This window comes from Lynx rufus, unplaced genomic scaffold, assembly GCF_022079265.1.
Source record: "Lynx rufus isolate CCGP_SWC_20201006 ecotype Redwood Valley unplaced genomic scaffold, mLynRuf1.p SCAF_13, whole genome shotgun sequence".
NCBI lineage: Eukaryota > Metazoa > Chordata > Mammalia > Carnivora > Felidae > Lynx > Lynx rufus.
In genome coordinates this window covers 28,565,059-28,586,399 of record NW_025814827.1, presented here as the reverse complement: position 1 = coordinate 28,586,399, position 21,341 = coordinate 28,565,059, and the positions used below count along the sequence as shown (strand labels likewise).

At 36.9% G+C, this 21,341-nt stretch overlaps 1 pseudogene; it reads left to right on the top strand.

The window, feature by feature from the left end:
• Positions 1 to 9,284: 9,284 nt before the first annotated feature.
• LOC124508241 (E3 ubiquitin-protein ligase ARIH2-like) lies at positions 9,285 to 10,747 on the top strand (annotated as a pseudogene).
• The last annotated feature ends 10,594 nt before the right edge of the window (positions 10,748 to 21,341 follow it).

The following is a 21,341-nucleotide window of genomic DNA, read 5'->3' as shown; positions in this document are numbered from 1 at the left end:
GACCTTATTTACTTGGACAAAGGATGCACATGCTTTTATTTATTTAATACTTTTCAATATTAACTCATTTGATTTTCCTAATCACCCTTTGAGGAACATATCATTATCTCCTTATTATATAAATGAGGAATCAGACACTTGGAGGTATAATATAACCTTCCCAGAATTCAAAGTTGTTAATTGTCAGAGCTGACATTTATACTCATGAATTCCGGAGCCCATTCTTTTAAAAATAACATAGTGCAAAGGCAAATTCGGGAAGACAAAAACACATGCCCCATTAAACAGAGGGCCAGGAAGCAATCAGCACACTCATCAAACTGAGTTTTCATAGGAGAAAACTATCAATAGATATTGTCTTATAATCTAGTCTCTTATCTTGCCCAAAGAGTGTGAGCTCCATTAAACAAGAAATCATATCTAGTTGATCTTTATCTCTAGTACCTGGACAGACCTTGGAACATAAATACTCCATACACCTATACCTGATAAATCAAGGAACTTGATAAAAGAGAAATGTAAGGATAAAAACCTGAAATAATTTTTTTAATGTTTATTTATTTTTGAGAGAAAGGGAGAGCAGGGAAGAGTCAGAGAGAGAGGGAGGCAGAGGGTCCAAAGCAGGCTCCATGCTGTCATCACAGAGCTTGATGCACCGCTTGAATTCACGAACCATGAGATCATGACCTGAGCCAAAATTGGATGCTTAACCAACTGAGCAACCCAGGCACCCCTAAAATCCTGAAATTTTATCCGTTGCCTCCATTCTTGGACTTTTGTGTATAACATTCACCCTATTTTGTCAGTAGTATGTGCTGTCTCAGGAGCAATTTTGATTATAAGCATGAATGTCAAAAGAAGAAGTCAATGTTCATCTTATGACTTCCAAATGAGACCCTTGAGACCCAAAGGAGAAATGATAGCCTTGTGACTAGGTATTTTTTGAAGCTCAAAAAATGAAGCCCTAGCATAACTGATTTTCCTATAACACAGAAAGGCAATAAAAGCCCATTCAAGGTTGAGTTCTGGAGAAAATTTTCAGAACTAGGATAAGACAGGAAAAAAAGAAGCAAGAATATAAAACTGAGGTTAAGATATACAGAACATAGTCTGAGAAGTTTCAATACATATGCAATTAGCATCCTAGCCTGAAATTATGGAAGGAAGGAAGGAAGGAAGGAAGGAAGGAAGGAAGGAAGGAAGGGAGGGAGGCAGGCAATATTTAAAGAGATGATGGTCGAGATATTTCCAATACTTACATTCAAGAAACCCCCCAAAATCCCATGTATGATAAACTAAAACAAACAAATCTTCACTTAGATATATAATAGAGTAACTGAAGAACATGAAACACAGATGGGAAACTCCTATAAGCAGCCAATGTGAAAGTATCAGTTATCTCTAGAGGAAAACTATCAAACTGACAGCTGAGATACCCACAGCAACATTGGAAGCCAGAAAAAAAAAAGAAAAAAAAAAACCAAAATGATATCTTCAATATGTTAAGAGAAAATAACTGTCAAGTTAGAATTCTAAATTTATCAAACTAATTTTCAACAAAGCTCAATGTTGCATTTTCTCTACCAACAGACATACAGAATATCTTTCCATTAAAATAAAATTTAGGGGCACCTGGGTGGCTCAGTGGGTTGAGCCATCTGATTTCAGCTCAGGTCATGATCTCACAGTTTTTGAGTTTAAGCCCCACATCTGGCTTAATTGCTGTCAGCACAGAGCCTGCTTCAGATCCTCTGTCCCCCTCTCTCTGCCCATCCCTGGTTCGTGCTCTCTTTCTCAAAAATAAAAATAAATAAATAAATAAACATTTAAAATAATAAATTAAAATCTACACTATAAATAAGGATTGGGAGGACAAGAAAATGGTAAACATGTAGAACAATTTAAACATATCAGAGCAGTACAAAAAATACAGTTTGGTCCTAACCTACAAGGAAAGACAGATCAGGTTTGCAGCAGACATATCCACAGAACCTTGGCAGGCCAGAAAGGAGTGGCAGGATATAATCAGTGTCCTGAATCAGAAAAATATGCAGCCAAGAATTCTTTATCCAGCAAGGCTATCATTCAAAATAGAAGGAGAGATAAAAATTTTCCCAGACAAACAAAAATTAAAGGAGGTTGTGACCACTATACCAGCCCTGCAAGAAATTTTAAGGGGGAGTCTCTGAGGGGAGAAAAGATGAAAAAATATAGATAGATAGATAGATAGATAGATAGATATAGATATATAAATACTAAAACCAACAAAGATTAGAAAGGACCAGAGAACACCTCCAGAAACTCCAACTCTACAAGCAACATGATAGCAATAAATTCATATCTTTCAGTACTCACTCTAATTGTCAATGTACTCAATGCTCCAATAAAAAGACATAGGGTAACAGAATGGATAAGAAAACAAGATCCATCTATGTGTCGTCTACAAGAGACACATTTTAGGCCTAAAGTCACCTTCAGATTGAAAATAAGGGGATGGAGAACCATTTATCATGCTAATGGTCAACAAAAGAAAGCCGGAATAGCCATGCTTATATCAGACAATCTAGACTTTAAAATAAAGACTGTATCAAGAGATGCAGAAGGGAATTATATCATAATCAAGGGGCCTATCCACCAAGAAGACCTAACAATTGTAAACATTTATGCACCAAATGTGGAGGAACCCAAATATATAAATCAATTAATCACAACATAAAGAAACTCATCGATAGTAATACCATAATAGTAGGAGACTTCAACACCTCACTCACAGCAATGGACAGATCATCTAATCAAAAAATCAACAAGGAATGACACACTGAACCAGATGGACTTAACAGATATATTCAGAACATTTCATCCAAAAATAGCAGAATATACATTCTTCTCCAGTGCACATGGAATGGTCATATACTGGGACACAAATCAGCCCTAAGTAAGTACAAAAGGATTGAGATCATACCATGCATATGTTCAGACCACAACGCTATGAAACTTGAAATCAACCACAAGAAAAAACTTGGAAATGTAACAAATACTTGGAGACTGAAGAATATCCTACTAAAGAATGAATGGGCTAACCAAGAAGTTAAATTAAAAATTATATGGAATTTAATGAAAATGATAATACCACAACCCAAAACCTCTGGGACACAGCAAAGGTGGTCATAAGAGGAGCATATATAGCCATCCAGGCCTTCCTACAGAAGGAAGAAAGATCTCAGATATACAACCTAACCTTATGCCTTAAGGAGCTGGAAAAGGAACAGCAAATAAAGCCCAAAACCAGCAGAAGACAGGAAATAACAAAGATTAGAGAAGAAATTAATGCTATTGAAACCAAAAAAACAGTAGAACAGATCAATGAAACCAGAAGCTGGTTCTTTGAAAGAATTAACAAAATTGATAAACCACTAGCCAGTTTGATCAAAAAGAAAAAGGAAAGGACCCACATAAATAAAATCCAGAATGAAAGAGGAAAGATCATAACCAACACAACAGAAATAAAAACAATAATAAGAGAATACTATGAGCAATTATATACCAATAAAATGGGCAATCTGGAAGAAATGGACAAATTCCTAGAAACATATACACTACCAAAACTGAAACAGGAAGAAATAGAAAATTTGAACAGATCCATAACCGGTAAGGAAATCGAATTAGTAATGAAAAATCTGCCAAAAAACAAGAATCCAGGGCCAGATGGCTTTCCAGGGGAATTCTACCAAACATTTAAGGAAGAGTTAACACCTATTCTCTTGAAGTTGTTCCAAAAAATAGAAATGGAAGGAAAACTCCCAAACTCTTTCTATGAAGCCGGCACTACCTTGATTCCAAAACCAGACAGAGACCCCACTAAAAAGAAGAACTATAAACCAATTTCCCTGATGAACATGGATGCAAAAATCCTCAACAAGATATTAGCCAACTGGATACAACAAAACATTAAAAAAATTATTCACCACGACCAAGTGGGATTTATACCTGGGAGGCAGGGCCAGTTCAATATCCATAAAAGAATCAATATGATTCATCACATCAATGAAAGAAAGGACTAGAACCACATGATCCTCTCAATAGATGCAGAGAAAGCATTTAACAAAATACAGCATCCTTTCTTGATAAAAACCCTCAAGAAAGTAGGTATAGAAGGATCATACCTCAAAATCATAAAAGCCATATATGAAAGACCCAACACTAATAACATCTTTAATGGAGAAAAACTGAGAGCTTTCCCCCTAAGGTCAGCAACAAGACAGGGATGTCCACTCTCACCACTGTGATTCAACATAGTCTTAGCCTCAGCAATCAGACAACACAAAGAAACAAAATACATCCAAATCAGCCAGAAAGAGGTCAAACTTTCACTCTTCACAGATGGCATGATACTCTATATGGAAAACCCAAAATATTCCACCAAAAAACTGTTAGAAATGATCCATGAGTTCTGCAAAGTTGCAGGATATAAAATCAATGCACAGAAATCGGTTGAATTCCTATACACCAACAATGAAGCAACAGAAAGAGAAATCAAGGAATCAATCCATTTACAATTGCACCAAAAACCATAAAATACCTAGGAATATATCTAACCAAAGAGGTAAAAATCTATACATGGAAAGCAATAAAAAGCCTATGAAAGAACTTGAAGAAGGCCCCCCAAAATTGAAAAATATTCCATGCTCCTGGATAGGAAGAACAAATATTGTTAAAATGTCGATACTACCCAAAGCAATCTACATATTTAATGCAATCCCTATCAAAATAACACCAGTATTCTTCACAGAGCTAGAACAAATAATCCTAAAATTTGTATGGAACCAGAAAAGACCCCAAATAGCCAAAGCAATCTTGAAAAGGAAAACCAAAGCAGGAGGCATCACAATCCCAGACTTCAAGCTATACTACAAAGCTGTAACCATCAAGACAGTATGGTACTGGCACAAGAACAGACACTCAGATCAGTGGAACAGAATAGAGGACCCAGAAATGGACCCACAAATGTATGGCCAACTAATCTTTGACAAAGCAGGAAAGAATATCCAGTGGAATAAAGACGATCTCTTCAGCAGGTGGTGCTGGGAAAACTGGACAGCGACATGCAGAAGAATCAACCTGGACCACTTTCTTACACCATACACAAAAATAAACTCAAAATGGATGAAAGACCTAGTGTAAGACAGGAAACCATCAAAATCCTTGAGGGGAAAGCAGGCAAAAACCTCTTTGATCTTGGCCGCAGCAACTTCTTACTCAACACGTCTCTGGAGACAGGGAAACAAAAGCAAAAATGAACTATTGGGACCTCATCAAAATAAAAAGCTTCTACACAGCAAAGGAAACAATCAGCAAAACTAAAAGGCAACCAACGGAATGGGAGAAGATATTTGCAAATGACATTTCTGATAAAGGGTTAGTATACAAAATCTATAAAGAATTTATCAAACTCAATACCCAAAAAACAAATAATCCAGTGAAGAAATGGGCAAAAGACATGAATAGACACGTCTCCAAAGAAGGCATCCAGATGGCCAACCACCACATGAAAAAATGCTCAACGTCACTTATCATCAGGGAAATACAAATCAAAACCACAATGAGATACCACCTTACACCTGTCAGAATGGCTAACATTAACCACTCAGGCAACAACAGATGTTGGCTAGGATGTGGAGAAAGAGGATCTCTTTTGCACTGTTGGTGGCAATGCAAGCTGGTGCAGCAACTGTGGAAAACAGTATGGAGGTTCCTCAAAAAACTAAAAATAGAACTACCCTACAACCCAGCAATTGCACTACTAGGCATGTACCCAAGGGATAAAAAAATCATATGACTTCACTCATATGAGGACTTTAAGAGACAAAACAGATGAACACAAGGGATGGGAAACGAAAATAATATAAAAACAGGGACGGGGACAAAACAGAAGAGATTCATAAGTATGGAGAACAAACTGAGGGTTACTGGAGGGGTTGTGGGAGGGGAGATGCGCTAAATGGGTAAGGGGCACCAAGGAATCTACTCCTGAAATCACTGTTGCACTATATGCTAACTGATTTGGATGTAAATTTTAAAAATAAAAAATAAAATAAAAAAATACAGTTTGGGGTCCTTAATGTCAATTTGGAGCTTCAAAATGATGTTTTTAATTCATATGGTCTCATCATAGGTGTATTAGTGTCTTATAGCTGCTGTCACAAATTGCCACAACTTAGTGGCTTAAAACAACACAAATTTATTACATTGCAGTTCTATTGGTCTCATGCTAAATCATGAGTCTGGGGAGGGCGGTGTTTCTACTGGAAGCTCTAGGGCAGCTTTAGGAAAGAATTTATTTCCTTGCTCTTTCTAGTTAGAAGCCTTCCTCTATGGAGGTGTGGAGGTCGTCTGTCTTCCTTGGCTTGTCGCCACATTCCTTCATCTTCAAAACCAGCAAGGTTGGGGTGAGTCTTTCTCATGCCATCTCTCTGGCTCTTCCCTTCTCCCTCCCTCTTCCACTTACAAGGACTCTTGTGATTACATTAGCCCTGGCCAGATAATCCAGAAAAATCTTCCATATCAATGTCAGCTAATTAGCAACCTTGATTCCAACTGCCACCTGAATTTCTCATTGACATGTAACAGATTACATTCATAGGTTCCAGGCATTAGGGCATAAACATATTTAAGATGCCATTATTCTTCCACTACAATATGCTTCTCTTTACCAGTTTTTAATATACAGTAAACCATGTCCAGTCATGCAGAATTTTTATATTAAGGTAAACTTTGCTTATAAGCTAATCTTAATCATAAAAATACTAGTGACAAGGTAGACAATAAGTAGAGAATCAAAGAGGTTTGGAGACTGTTTCATAGTTACTTCTAAAGGTAAAAAAAATATTCTATGGCCCAGCAATTCTACTTTTAGGCATTTCCCCAAGATAAATGTAAATATATGTTCACAAAAAGGCTTGTATGTGAAAGTTCATAGCAGCTTTATTTATAAAAGCCAAAAGCTGGTAACAGCCCAAGTGTTCATGAACAGTAATATAGGTAAACAAATCATGATATATTCAGGAAAGGAATAAATTACTGATGTAACAACAATATGGATGAATCATACACAAAAGCACTTTATTGAGTGAAAGAAACCATATCAATAACTACAAAGGAATACATACTATATGATTCTTTACTTGAAATCCTAGAATAGGCATAATAATTCATGATAGAAGTCAGAATGTTTTGGGAAAGTAACTGGAAAGGGACAAAATGGAATTTTTGAGAGTGTTTGGGTGGTGGTTACTGTGTCATTCAAATTGTCTATCAAAGTTCCCTGGTAACTACCTAGATAGCGTCTGAGTAACTTCAAACTTCACTTGTCTTGTACGTAGTTTTAGTTCCTTTGCTATTAAATTTACTCTCAGACATTCTCACTCTTGTTAAAATTACTTGTAGGGAATCAGTAAAAAGCTCCATTTATTTGGATCCAAACAAAGTAGCCAAACACATATATTGCCCCAATTTAAACATTTTCCCATAAGCATAACTATTTTCAGAGAACAAATGTCCTTGCCTTTCTCTCATGGGCTGTTGCTTTATGTATTTCTCTTCCAAATTGATAATCCACAATGACTGTACTCAGTGCCACAGGAGAGGAGTACATTACTGCAGGCTCATTACCTTTAAAAAGGTGTGTATCTATTTCTCATTAATTAGAATGAAATAAGATCAAATAATAGACCAATTCATGATAATTTCTGTTCTTGTAATTGACATCATCAAACAAATGAATTCAAGAACAATGGATATTTCCAATTAGAATTTCTTCAACCTTATTTACATTCAATTTTCCCTTATAAAAATTTAAATTCAATCAATTTTTATTTACTGAGAGTATATCTGTAAGAAGCTCACACTAATTAGATCTGAAGTACAAAATTCAATTATATAAGGTAGGTCAGGTTGAACTCATTTGTCAAACTTCAAATTATAAGTAACTTTTAGATAGTTTCTTGCTATATACTTACACCTTCCAGGTCAAAATCCTTTGTATAAGTAACTTTAAAAAACCAAATGCTTTGGGGCATCTGGGTGGCTCAGTAGGTTAAACCTCCAACTTTGGCTCAGATCATGATCTCTCAGTTTGTGAGTTTAAGCCCCACGTCGGGCTCTGTGCTGACAGCTCAGAGCCTGGAGCCTGCTTCAGATCCTGTGTCTTCCTGTCTCTCAGCCCCTCCAATGCTCACACTCTGTCTCTCTCTGTCTCTCAATAATAAATAAACATTAAAAAAATCCTTTGAACTTCACATTTGCTTATCCTTATCAATCTATGGAACACCATTCCACTTATTTGTCCAAAACTAAGGGTGACATGCCAAATTTACTGTTTGAAATATAGCTGGCACACAATCTTACATTAGTTTCAAGCGTAAAACATAGTGATTCGACAACTCTATACATTATTCTATGCTCATCACAAGTATAGCCATCTGTCACCATACAACACTATTACAATACCAATGATTACATTCCCTTTGCTATTCCTTTCATCCTGGTGATATCCTGGTTACATGTCAGTTTTAATTATCTTTCCACTAATTGCAAAAATAGTACCTTTCCGAAAAAATTTCCAAATAAACCCTAAGTTTTGAAACTTATTTTTCTCTTTCGTTCCATTTTTCTGAACATTTAATAACATCTGGGGCCACATATTTAGTTCTCAACTTTGAAGTTAATTTAGAATAAACTATGGATCTCAATTTGCCAATGAATCAGTAAAGAAATAGTTACCTTTTTATTTTTTCAACTCAAATTCATCCTTATAAACATGTGCAAAATTAAACCAATTAAAGAGTGAGCATATGTGCATACTGACAAAATATGCCAATATTTAGCATTCAATGTGTTACGGGTCCCTAACAAAACTCAACAAAAGGTAGTCTTAAAATGTATCACACTATTTCTACACATAAAACATACTTTCTACAGAGCACTTCCCGGGCTGCGGACACTGCTCTGCGGGAGGAAGGAGACCAGAGATCAGCCCACTGCTGTACCTGTGTCAGATCCCTCTGGTCTGACTGAACCCAGTTTGGCCTGCTCAGCCTCAGCAGCGGCGGGCCGTAGCTCCTACTGGAAATTACACGACACAGAATATTTGGGGTGAGTGACGTCTTCTTGAAAGACCTTCGAGAATTACGGAAGGAAAAAAAAAATAATGCATTTAAGAAAGTGGTAAAGTTTGGAAAGGGGAGGGAAAAAAAAATCCCTGATATTCAACTGGGCTGAATGCTTAGATGTCGGTGGACATGAATAGCCAGGGGTCTGACAGCAATAAAAAGGACTATGACCCAAATTGTGAGGAGGAGGAAGAAGATGAGGACCCCTGGGGCACGGAGGTCTACTATGTGGGAGTAGCCAGTGATGTGGAGCAGCAGGGGGCCAATGCCTTTGATCCTGAAGAGCACCAGTTTACCTGTTTGACCTACAAGGAGTCTGAGGGTGCCCTCAATGAGCACATGATACCTAGCCTCTGTCCTAAAAACCACTGATATTTACTGCCACCAGTGCATCCTCTCTATGGCACTGGTATCTCATTCAGTTGCTAAACTTATATTAGTTAATTTCCACTGGCAATTTGCAGAGATATTGGACACATACGAGTCTAATTCTGCTCAACCTCTCATTGAAGCTCAAGTTCAGCCCTGTTCCTTGAAACGTGTCCCCACAGCCCACCCCCTCATCATTGTGCAGTGTGTATGCAGTTTGCGCAGAAGGAAAACCTGCTCTCTCCTGCCTGTCAGCACTTTTGCCATAGCTTCTGGGAGCAGCCCCGTTTATACTTGTCGAGGATGGTGCGGGTGTGGGAGTCTCTGGAATGGCTCAGGATCCGCCACTCCAAACACCAGAGGACTTTGTGTGCTTCCACTGTTGCCCAATGAAGAATTAAGAGACAAATACAAGCATTACCACTTGAGGGACTATGTGGAGAGTCATCACCAGCTCCAGCTTTGCCCTGGTCCAGACTGCCTTCATGGCTATTTGGGGACAGGGGCCCAGAGCTTGCAGAGTATAGTGCAATAAGTGCAACCAAGTCTTATGCTTCAAGCGGCGGACGTACCGCGTCCCCACAGACTGCGCTACAATCCGGAAATGGCTCACGAAGCATGCTGAACGGCCAACTACATTAGGGATGACATTAAAGACTGTCCCAAGTGCGACACCTGCATTGAGAATGAAGGCTGCAATCACATGCAATGCTCCAAGTGTAAACATGACTTGTGCAGAATATGTCTAGGAGACTGTTAAGACCCATGGCACGAGTACTATGAGCGCAGTTGGTACAAGGAGAACCCTGACATTGTCAAGCCCAGGCCAGGGAGGCCCTCAAGAAATACTTGTTCTACTTTGACAGATGGGAAAACCACAAGAGCTTGCAGCTGGGGGTGCAGACATACCAGCAAATTCCTGAGAAGATTCAGGATAGGGCCATGAATAATCTGGGGACCTGGAATGAGCGGCAGTACCTACAGAATCCTGCCAAGCTCTTGGTCAAGAGCCAGTACACCCTGCAGGACACTTACTCTTTGCGTGTTACACGGAGTCTGGACCGAGGAAGAAGCTCTTTGAATACCAGCAGGCTCAGCTGGAGGCTGAGATGGAAAACTTGATGTGGAAAGTGGAGTGTGCAGACAGAAACGACAGAGGGGACGCAGAGAACTGGACAGATGCACGTAGCAGTGGAAGAGAAACTGGCTGAAGGATTCCCATGACAGCTAGGTTGGGACATGGATGTGAAGGCATGAGGGAGATGTGGTTGTGAGATCTCCCAGCTGCCATCCTGTATGCTGTAGGCTTTGCCTTTCAGGACCCAGGCAACAGCTGAGGCCCACACTCCTGAGAGACACTGGCCACACACGACTCGGTTGATTTCTGTTTTCTTCTCATCTTTTTGCATTTTGTTTCTACTAGGGTAAAGGACATGTTGAACTGGCCTCTTTTCAGGACTTTTAATCCCCCCTGGGTGGTTGCTGGTAGGGAAAGTTTTTTTCTGAATGACTATTGATAGTTTTACAACCTATATAGTTTTCAAAGTTTCTATAATTATACAAAAAAATAAGCAAACCACAGAATTATACAGAATCCTTTAAAAAATAAATTGGCATTTGTGTGTTTAAAAAAATACTCTGTACAGAGTTCAATGATATTTGTTTAATTGAGCTCAATTCACATTGCTATTCACACAATACACGTTTTAGATGATACTGAATTTAAAAACATTTAAAAGCCATCTTCAGATTGAGGGATTACTTATTTGCCAGAGGAAGGATATTAAGTCCCTCAGAGAAATATAAACTCACAAGTCTGTTTTCTGTGCTGCCCAATACGATGTTTTCTGCAATTTCTTCTAGATCTGTACAAATCTTAGTCAGTAGACTTAGACTCAAATATTATTAGGAAGGATTCACCCTCTGTTTGGGGAAAACCAGTTTAAATTTGTATATAACAGAAAAGCTTCCCTAGACGATTCAATTGTTAGCACAATTTTCTTCAGGAACCAAAGAATTTAAAAAGAATTACCTTGTGGACACTGTATGCTTTGTTAATTAAATTTCGTATAAGTCATACTTAACTCCTTTCTATCATTGTGAATGACATTTACTCAATTTTATGGTATTCCTAAATAAATCCAATCTGACTTAATTCTTATTTGTCTCTCCCAAAATCCTTTACTTAGCTTATCACTACAGGGAATCAAAATTAGACCTATGTATAATGACTTTGTATTTATACCCATTGCATACTCACTGGCCACACTACCTTGTCTGACTGTTAGCATGTAAAAACACTCTCCCTACTTGAATCCAGACCTTTATCAGCTATGCTCACTAGGGTTCCCTGATTTAAAAGAAAAGCATCAGGATTACCCTGGGATCCACCGTGATAAACCCTCCAATTCCCCATGAATCTAATGTAGCTTCTTCCACTGTTAATGAGAAGGTCCTTCGGACAGCTTCAGTTGAAGTGAATGTTTATGCCCAGAAATTCCTTTATCATTAAATATGGGGCGCCTGGGTGGCGCAGTCGGTTAAGCGTCCGACTTCAGCCAGGTCACGATCTCGCGGTCCGTGAGTTCGAGCCCCGCGTCAGGCTCTGGGCTGATGGCTCAGAGCCTGGAGCCTGTTTCCGATTCTGTGTCTCCCTCTCTCTCTGCCCCTCCCCCGTTCATGCTGTCTCTCTCTGTCCCAAAAATAAATAAACCTTTATCATTAAATATAACAACTGCACTGACCACACATTTCTTTGTGTTCAGTGTTGCCAAATTACAGTTTATTCTATTGCATACACTATACTTCTCTAACCCCCTCCATATTTAGCCTAAACCTAGGAGCAGTCATTTTATACCTAACTAGATGCTAACGGATGAAAGTAAAAAGATGCCAAGAAATAGATAATCTCATCTGTCCGAGAGAGAGAGAGAGAGAGAGAGAGAGAGAGAGAGAGAGAGACTTCAGGCTAATTCAAAATTGTTTATCAGAAATAATCATAAGACCATTGAAAGCATGATAACCTTGAGTGTTCAGCAATTGTGTGTTTTGCCCAGACATCACTTATTGAGTATGTCCTGTGAGTATCACTGCAGTAGGCATTGTGAGAGATACAGAATATATTAACTGAGTCATAAAGTAAGTCCACAAGTGACTGGTGAATTTGGTCTCTAAAAGAGTAGCATATTTGCCTCATGGTTGACTGTGGCATTGAAGATAAAACTGGAGGCCCAGGGTCATGCTGTTTGTCCTTGAGTCACTCACTGTCACTCACTTTCTGGTTGGGGGAGTCACTGATTGGTAAATAACTACAGATCCCTTCATGGGATGAGGGCAATGATTAGAAGGGATCATCTTCTGGAAGCTTTGATAGAAGTTATAATTCTGCAAGTATGCCAGCATTAACTTTTCTCCACTGTCTGACCCTCCATGTAGGATATTCAAGAGTTGTACAGCATATCCTTAATATTCCTTTTTTTTTTTGTACCCTTTATATGAAACTTCCTTATTTTGATGGTTTCCCGTTTTGGTTTTAAAATGGTGAATTTGTTCATTTGTCTAAGAGGTTAGTATCCTTTGCTGCTGGGTCTTCCCTCTGCATCCACAATAGCAAATTTTATCTGCTTCGTAGACATTCACATTTGCTTAATCTCAAGGTGATGTCCATTTTTTTGTTTTAACTGGGACATGTGGCCCAAATTATTGTGCTTTTTTTTTTCATGTGGATCAATTTTCTTTTTAATTTCTCCCACTCTCAGGAGTAAAGGGTAGACCTGCTTGGGGTTCTGTATATTGGGCTAGTCTCAACTGAGGTCACATAGCCTGGATGAGATCATACAAAATGTGAAATTCCAGGAAAGTTAGCTTCAGCTAAAACCCTATAGGGCCCATTTGCAGGCCAACAACTTTCATGTCAAATTCAAACCCAAACGTTAGAGACTACAGGGTCACATCATAATCTCAGGGTTAGCAGTGGAGAGAATGCTTAATGATGTCCTGTCTTTCAACTCCTAGTGATTTAATCACACTGTCTTTTATCTTTTATGATGATGAGTTATTGTGAAGCTCTGCCCCCTTTAGGTAAGGCCAATGTTTGAAGCAGCAATAAATTTTCCAAATTCCATTGTCCAGGGTTTGAATTCTCTTTCCACTTTCATAGCTCTCCATTTGTACACAGGTACTCTAAAAGTCATTGAAGACCATGAATTCTACTCTTACATTGTCCCTTGCCTACAGTATGTTCTCTAATTCTCCCAGGCAATTTCCCAGTTTTCCTCTAGGTAGACAGCTTGTCCCTAAGAATTTGAAGGCAATTTTTATTGAAGACTATTTTTAGGAGGCAAGCATAATTTCAGCAATGGAAAAATACAGGAGATATAGAAAGACAGATCTTCCCATCATCTATGGTTCTGTTCTAGACACTACCTCTGTGGTTTGAAATACATAATTGAGGGAATCATCTTTAGTTTGTTACTTTGGGTATCCACCAGACAAAGATTAAATTTTAGAAATGCTAAACCTTCCGTCAGTTAGGCTCAAAAAATATGTATTGGTGCTATTATTTGTTTCACACTGTCTTAGGTTTGTAACTGAATTGTACAAGTCAGTATAAGACATTCTATTTTCTAAGCTTGTAAACAGGTTTTTGTAAAAAAAAAAAACTTAAAAATCAAATCAGAGAAAGATAAACAGACTGTATAAATACATACTAGAATGTATGGTGTAAACAAGTGCTACATGCTTTAGGAAACAGGAAATTAATGTTTTGTGGAGAAATCATGGTGGATGACCTGGACAAGTTCTGAGTTATAACTGATCTTAAAGTGTAAGTCCAATAACAAAAAGAGTAATAAAGCACATTGGCATTCTAGATACATTATCAAAAGTGTTGACATGGTGTTCTCTTTATTCTAAATCTCTAAACAAGTATTATTTCAGATAAATCTTTAAAACAGTCTGAAAGCAATGATGTCCTTCTGTCACCTGATGATGAATGAGATGCTTATTGGTATCCTTTTCCTTTCTAAAATGGAACTACACATAAACATAAGTATAGATAACCCATACATAAATGGACCTAAAACAGATAATAAAAAATTCTTTAGATCATGAAATAGCTAAAGTAGAAATGATAGGAGAAAGTCTAGAATAGTCTATAGACTATTTACCCTTATCCCCACTCACTGTTTTATGGTTCAATAACAGGCATGTTTGGAGCAGTTATGGTCAGCTAAGGTGTGCAAGGGTAATTATCCTTAGGTTCTTACCTCATTTTCTGAATGTATGCAATTTGTCTTAAAAACATCAAATAAACTCCTTAAACAATTATAGAAAGACTGAGGATGGCTCTGAAATGTGTGAATAGACCCCATTATGAGGGAATTGCCATTCCAACACAGACTGGCATGGGATAAAGGAAGATCTATCTATGGAAGTTGAAGAAAGAGATAGTCAAAACAAAACAAAGACAGGAACTACTCTTGGCTAAACAATCATTATTTTGAGAGAAATCATTAGAGTTCAACTTCAAAACCAAAATGTATATATAACCTTGTAGTATAATTTAATAATTTAAATACAGTTCTATTAGGTAATTAAAATATAATTCAGAGTATTAGTCACTCTTTTTTAAAGGAGAAATGATCACCACAATCAAGCTAATTAACATATCCCTCATGTCACATAGTTACTATATGCTTTTAAATTTTTTTTTATGTTGGTTTGTGATGAGAACACTTAAGATCTATCCTCTTAGCAAATTTCAAGTATATAATGGAGTACTGCTAATGTACTCACCATGCTATATGTTATATTCCCAGAACTTACTCATCTTGCATAACTGAACATTTGTGTCCTTTGACCATATCTCCCTATTTACTTTTCACCCTAGCCCCTGACAACCACCATTCTGCTCTTTGCTTTAATGTGCTTGACTATTTTATTTTATATTCCACATAAGTGGTATCATGCAGTATTTTTCTTTCTGTGTCTGGCTTAGTTCACTTAGCATAATGCTGTCCAGATTCATCCATTTGTCACAAATGGAAGGATTTCCGTCTTTTTTTATGCCTCAATAGTATTCTGTTGTGTATTATAATGCTACATTTTCTTTATCCATTTATTTGTCAATTGACATTAAGGTTGTTTCCGTATCTTGCCTATTGTGACCAGCACTGCAGTGAAACGGGGGTGCCCATATCTCTTTGAGATACTAATTTCATTAACTCCACATATTATACCCAGAAATAGGTATTGTTGAATCCTATGGTAGTTCTTTTGTTTATTTATCTGTGTACACACACACGCACATACACACACACACACACACACACACACACACACACACACATAAGTTTGCAGTTTTATTTAAATTCTAGTTAGTTAATATACAGTATAATATTAATTTCAGGTGTAGATTTAGTGATTCATTATTTACATATAACAACCAGTGCTTATCACAAGTGCCCTGCTTAATACCCATCACCTATTTAACCCATCTCCCCACCCACCAATCCTCTATCAACCATGTGTTCAGGGGCACCTGGGTGGCTCAGTCGGCTGGGCATCCGAATTTGGCTCAGGTCATGATCTCACGGTTGGTGGGTTTGAGCCCCGCACCGGGCTCTGTGCTGACAGCTCAGAGCCTGGAGCCTGCTTCAGATTCTGTGTCTCCCTCTTCTCTGCCCCTCCCTGACTCCTGCTCTATTTCTCTCTGTCTCAAAAATAAATAAATATTAAAAAAAAATTAAGAAATGTTTGTTTGTTTGTTCTTTATAGTTTTATGATTTGCCTCTCCATCTGCCCCCCCCCCATGTTCATCTGTTTTGTTTCTTTTTAAAATTTATTTATTTATTTTTGAGTTACTTCACCTACAGTGCAGTATTGGTTTCAGGAGTAGAATTTAGTGATTCATCACTTACATATAACACCCAGTGCTCATCCCAACCAGTGCTCTCCTTAATGCCCATCACCCATTTAGCCCATCCCCCCACTCCCCTCTCCTCTAGCAACCCTCAGTTTGTTCTCTGTATTTAACAATCTCTTATATTTACCTCCCTCTCTGTTTTTATCTTATTTTTGCTTCCCTTCCCCTATGCTCATCTGTTGTGTTTCTTAAATTCCACATATGAGTGAAATCATATGATATTTGTCTTTTCTGAGTTATTTTGCTTAGCATAAGAGTCTCAAGCTCCATCCACATCATTGCAAATTGAAAGATTTCATTCTCTTTTATGGCACACTTTATCCATTCATCAGTCCATGGACATTTGGGCTCTTTCCATGATTTTACTATTATTGATAATGCTGCTCCAGGGTGTATATATGCCTTCAAATTAGCATTTTTGTATCCTTTGGGTAAATACCTAGTAGTGAAATTGCTGCGTTGTAGGGTAGTTATATTTTTAACTTTTTGAAGAATATCCATACTATTTTCCACAGTGGCTACACCAGTTTGCATTCCTAGTAACAGTGTAAGAGAATGCCCCTTTCTCTGCATCCTTGCCAACACCTGTTGGTTTCTTGTGTTATAATTTTAGCCATTCTGACAGGTGTGAGGTGATATCTCATTGTCGTTTTGCTCTGTATTTCCCTGATTCCCTGATGATGAGTGATGTTGAGCATCTTTTCAGGTGTCTGTTAGCCATCTATATGTCTTCTTTGGAAAAATGTCTATTCATGTCTTCTGCCCATTTTTTAACTGAACCAGTTGTGTTTTTTTTTGAGGGGGAGGTTGAGTTTTATAAGTTCTTTATACATTTTGGATACTAATCCTTTACCAGATATGTCATTCAAAAATACATTCTTCTATTCTGAAGGTTGCCTTTTAGTTTTGTTGATTGTTTCCTTCGCTGCGCAGAAGCTTTTTATCTTGATCGAGTCCCAATAATTTATTTTTGTTTTTCGCCTCAGGAGATGTATTTGGTAAGAAGTTGCTATGGCCAATGTCAAAGAGGTTCCTGCCTCTGTTCTCTTCTAGAATTTTGATGGTTTCCTGTCTCACATTTAGTCTTTCATCAATTTTGAATTTATTTTTGTGTATGATGTAAGAGGCCATATATGAAAACCCACACCTAATATCTTTCTCAATGGGGGAAAACTGAGAGCTGTTCCTCCATGGTCAGTCAGGAACAAGTGAGGGATGTCCATTCTCACCATTGTTATTTTAACATACTAGTAGGAAGTCCTAGCCTGAGCAATCAGACAATACAAAGAAACAAAAGGCATACAAATTGGCAAGGAAGAAGTCAAACTTTCACTATTTGCAGATGACATGATATTCTATGTAGAAAACCTGAAAGATTCCCCCCAAAAATTGCTAGAATTGATGTAGAATTCAGTAATGTCACAGGATACAAAATCAATGTACAGAAATCAGTTGCATTTCTAAACTCCAGTAATGAAGCAGCAGAAAGAGAAATCAAGGAATTGATCCCATTTACAATTGCACCCAAAACAGTAAGATACCTAGGAATAAACCTAACTAAAGAGGTAAAAGAACTATACTCTGAAAACTATAAAACATTTAGAAGAGAAATTTTAGATGATACAAAGAAATAGAGAAACATTCCATGCTCATGGATTAGATGAACAAATATTGATAAAATATCTACACTATGCAAAGGAATCTACACATTTAATGCAATCCCTATCAAAATGCCAACAGCAGTTTTCACATAGCTAGAACAAACAATCATAAAATTTATACGGAACCACAAAAGACCCCTAATAGCCAAAACGATCTTGAAAAAGCAAAGCAAAGCTAGAGGCATCACAATTCCAGACTTCAAGTTATATTACAATGCTGTAGTGATCAAGACAGCATGGTACTGAATCAATGGTACTAGATCAACGGACCAGACAAGAGCACCCGGAAATAGACGCATATCTATATGGTCAACTAATCCTCAACAAAGCAGAAAGAATATCCAATGGAAGAAAGACAGTCTCATGCAAAATGCTAAATAATGAAATTGGTAGTTCTGTTTAAAAAACAAAACAAAACAAAACAAAACAAAAAACCCATCTCTACACTATTTTCCATGATGCCTATACCAATGTACATTCCCACAAACAGTGCACAAGGGCTCTCTTTTCTCCACATCCTCAATACGTATTGTATCTTGTCTTCTTGGTAATAGACATTCTGACAGATGTGAGGTGATAACTCCTGATGATTGGTGATATTGTCTTCAGAAAAATGCCATTCAGGTCTTTTGCCCATTTTTAATCAGATTATTTATTTTTGTTTGTTTATTTGGTCTTTTTTTTTTTTTGCCACTGAGTTGAGTTTCTTATATATTTTGGATGTTAACCTCTTGTTAGATATATGGTTTGCAAATGTTTACTCTCATTGAATAGGTTGCCTTTTCACTCTTTTGTTTCCATTGCTGTGCAGAAGCTTCTCTTAGTTTGATATAATTCCACTCGTGTATTTTTGCTTTTGTTATTTATGGTTTTGATGTCTCACTCAAAAAATCATCACCAAGACCAACATCAAGAAGCTCTACCCTGTTTTCTTCTAGTAGCTTTATGGTTTCAAGTATTACATTTAAATGTTTAATCTACTTTGAGTCAATTTTGTAAGTAACATGAGATAAGATCCAAATTCATTCTTTGGTTTGTGGAGATTCAGTTTTCCTAACATCATTTATTAAGGAGACCATTTTCCCCCATTTTGTATTCTTGGGAAACTTGTCAAAGATCAGTTGACTATAAATGCATGGATTTATTTCTTAAGCAGTTCTTGAGGAATTCTTTTTTATTTTCTATTAAAGAGAAGTAGTGGAAACTTATGAACCCAGCCAACAATTCATGAAAGTGTAATAGTACTAACAATGGTCAGAAATATTTAAAAAAGAACAACTTTCAGAGAATTACACATGAACAAGGCTTATTAACTGTAGGTTTGCCACACATTATCTAAATTAATTTTCTGAAAAATATGCAAAAAAACTATATTTTACTTTTTTTAAGCTATCAGATGAAATCAAATGCCATAGCTTTCTTTAGAAGAATTCTAGAAATTTTTGTACATTTCCAACTGGTGACAGAAGCACTAACTACCTCAAAAGAACCTTTTCAAAAATGTTTTTATTATTTATTTATCTTGAGAGAGAAAAAGTGAGAGAGAGAATGAGCAGGGGACAGGCAGAGAGAGAAGGAGAGAGCCTGCTTGGGAGCAGGCTCTACCTTCTCAGCACAGAGCCTGACGTGGGCCTTGATCCCAAGAAACATGAGATCATGACCTGAGCAGAAATCAAGAGTCAGCTGCTTAACTGACTGAGTCACCCAGGCATTCCTCAAAAGAACCTTTTTAAATGGTATCTTCCTTCCATTTTTAATTCCTGAAGGATTTATATGTTTCATACAGTCATTGAAACTTCTGAGCACCAAAAACATTCCTAACAGTGATTAGAGTTGAAAATAGATTTGTTTTTACTCTGTTATTCTAATTTATGTGACTTTGAAATCAAAGTATTTATTTTTATGTCTTTATTCTTTTTTTTTCTCTATTACTAATTATCAAGTATGATTTCAAGATATATCAAGGGTACACTGAAGACTATTTTTCATAGTTTACATGCCTCAGATGGTTTAAAAGAAATACATAATTGTGAGTAGGACTTTTGAAAATTCATCAATTCTATTTAAAATATAAATTCAGCAACCAAACTCAATCAATTAATCTGTATTTAAGATAGGTTATTTTGCCTGAAATTTTCTTTTAAAAATCTTGTGTCTGACCACTGGATTTCTTCCATTACAAGATCAGTAATTGGTGGCAGAAAAAAAAATGACCCATGAAATTTAATGGTAGGTCATCATAAGTTTATTAAAAATATCAAGTTTTCCTCAGAAAAAAAGGCCATTTGAGTCTAATCCAAATGGAAAAATATGAAAAAAATAATAATTTTTTGATAAGCAGTCTAATTGATGTGCTACTTTGAGTATATGGGACTTTAGAATTGTGATATTCTCATTCATTCATCTCTCATATATTAAATGATTTTTGAATACCTACTGCAAACAAAACATCATAAATATGTACATGTTATTTAACCCTTAGAGTAACAGTTCACAGCAGTAAGTTAGGTAAGATCTGTTCTTGTTTGTCATATGGAATTCTGTTTATTATTCACCTCTGTCAAACATGAATAATATTTACCCTATGGAGTACTACAAGTAAACATTCCGCGGTTTTAGAAGTCGAAATTCTGATAGGCTATGCAGAAGATGCAGAAATGTACAGCTTCACTTCATTATACACTGTATAAAAATGTGGATAAGTATTATCTTGATAGAGAGATGAGAGTTGGAGTGATGGTATTCAACACAGTTTCCTGTGTGCTTTAAATTGCAACATAAGGGAAATAAATATTGCACACAATTCTTTCGGGAAAAAAAGATAAGGAAACTTGATTCCATAATACAGCACTTTTCTTGAAGCTAAATTTAAAAGACCTAAGGTAGACAAAAAGGAGGAGATGTGTAGGGAATATAAACAAGGCAAACCTGGTTTTATAAAATGATATTTAAGAGAGAAGGTACAGTGCCATGTCCACAGATTCAAGCTAAGGAGCATCTCTGCACATTTCTGCCTTTCTTATTTTTCAAGAGAAAGGGTTATATGCCACAAAGCTGACAATAAAAGAAGTGTTTGGAAATTCAGTGCTTTTATCTTGAATATAACATCTAAGAGAAATGGAAAGCCTGCATTTTTTATCTGCGCAAAAGCAAATTCAAAAGATTATTACTTTTTATCCTCTTGGTGATATTGCCATAGGCTTTAATTAAATATTTCTC